Source organism: Macaca fascicularis, chromosome 3 (genome assembly GCF_037993035.2).
Source record: "Macaca fascicularis isolate 582-1 chromosome 3, T2T-MFA8v1.1".
Taxonomy (NCBI): domain Eukaryota; kingdom Metazoa; phylum Chordata; class Mammalia; order Primates; family Cercopithecidae; genus Macaca; species Macaca fascicularis.
The window spans coordinates 136860808-136862572 of NC_088377.1; positions in this window are offsets into that span (position 1 = coordinate 136860808).

Here is a 1765-nt window from a genome sequence, read left to right on the forward strand (position 1 = left end):
TCATAACTACCTTTAGGGAACATATCTTGGTTAATCTGCTGGGGCTGCCACCTTTGTTCCTCAGGAATGCCATCTCAGGGTAGAAATAGGACATTCCTGTATGGGGCATTGGAAACAGCAGCAGCAGCAGCAGCAGCAGCAGCAGCAGCAGCAGCTAACACTTCCCGGAGGAAAGACTATTCATCATGCACTGTGCTAAGCCCTTGGCTTTAGTTTCACACATGTATATAATTGTATTTGTTGATTTCAAGACCAGGACAGGAAAAGCCAACTAAAACTGCACTTTACATTTTATTTAATGACAGATAAAATAATCCAACAAGTATGCATAATCTGTGTGCTAAAATTTCTCGATTACTGGTTGATTTTTTTTTAAAACACAGCCATTTGAAAAAGAAATTACTTTTCTTTCTTGTTCCCTAAAGAAGTTCTGCCAATGTTATACACAACTACAGGAAAAGCTTCCTTATAATAAACCCAACTATTTCATTATGCAATTCAGTGTAGCCTTTTTGAGATATTCAGTCAATCCTCTTTATTAAAGGTAGTTATGTTTTAGGAAGTTGCTGCAAACGTTGCTGCAAACACTGAATTAGCGAATATGGAACGAATTGCTCCTTGGGGAAACACAAGGTTAGGTTCCTGCAGATTTTCTGGCTGCAAAATTTTTATCAGCCAGTCAATACATAATCTTGTTTTAAGTGTGTTTCTATTAAAGACACTTTATTTAATATATAGCATTGATTCATTAACTTTGAACCTCAGGACCAACAGCACTATAATTCATGCTTGTATAAAACTTATCTAACACAGATATCTGTCCCTTAAGGCACATCACAGACATCTTGCACTTAGGAACACTAGACAGCACATCAGTATTATGACTGGACACCATTTTAAACCACAAAATCAGCAACAAAAAGCAAAAGAATGAGGTAAATGTGGCACTAAATAGACCACAAAAAGAAAACTTACATCGTATGAGAACCGAAGTAAGAAAGTAGAACATGACCTTGTTCAGCCTCACCTGGGCACACCGGCATCTGGAGACTCAAATTTTCACTACCTGTGTATGTCTGTGAGTGACCATACAAATGCTGTGAGTATAGATTTCGTGGGTTTGGGTAGACAAATTCACAAATAGGAAATCCACAAATAGTGACAATCTCCTAGAAACTGAATCATATGACTCCCCTGTTTAAACATAATGCAATTTCTTCTCAGTACTTTTGGAATAAAATATAACCTAGTTAACATATGGCATGCAAGGCCCTACATGATATAACTCTGCTTACCTTTCTAATTTCTTGTGCCAGAGTCTTCATAACTCACTATGCCCAAAGACATTGACTTTCCACATTTAAAACATCTTCCCAAATTTACACTTACAGCCCTAGCCTTTTTCTTAGCTCTGGGCCCTGGGCTCATGTATCCAACTGCATATTGTAGATCTTGGATAAGATGTTTATGAAGCAATGAAAACTCGACAAAACCAAAACAGAATTTATGACATTTCTTTCTAGTTCTGCTCCTCCCTCAATCTTGTATATCACAGTAAATGTCACCACTTCCAAAAGACGCTGTGTCCACCTAAGCCATTGTTCTGACCCTATATCATGCCAAGCTTCCTTTTATCTTTGAGCCTTGTCATTTACCGTTTCCTCAGGCTGGAACTCCCTCCCTTCATGTGTTTTTAAAGCTGTATTCTTCTTTATATTCAGGTCAAATGTGTCATGCTCATACATCCCTTGCTACCCAATCATAC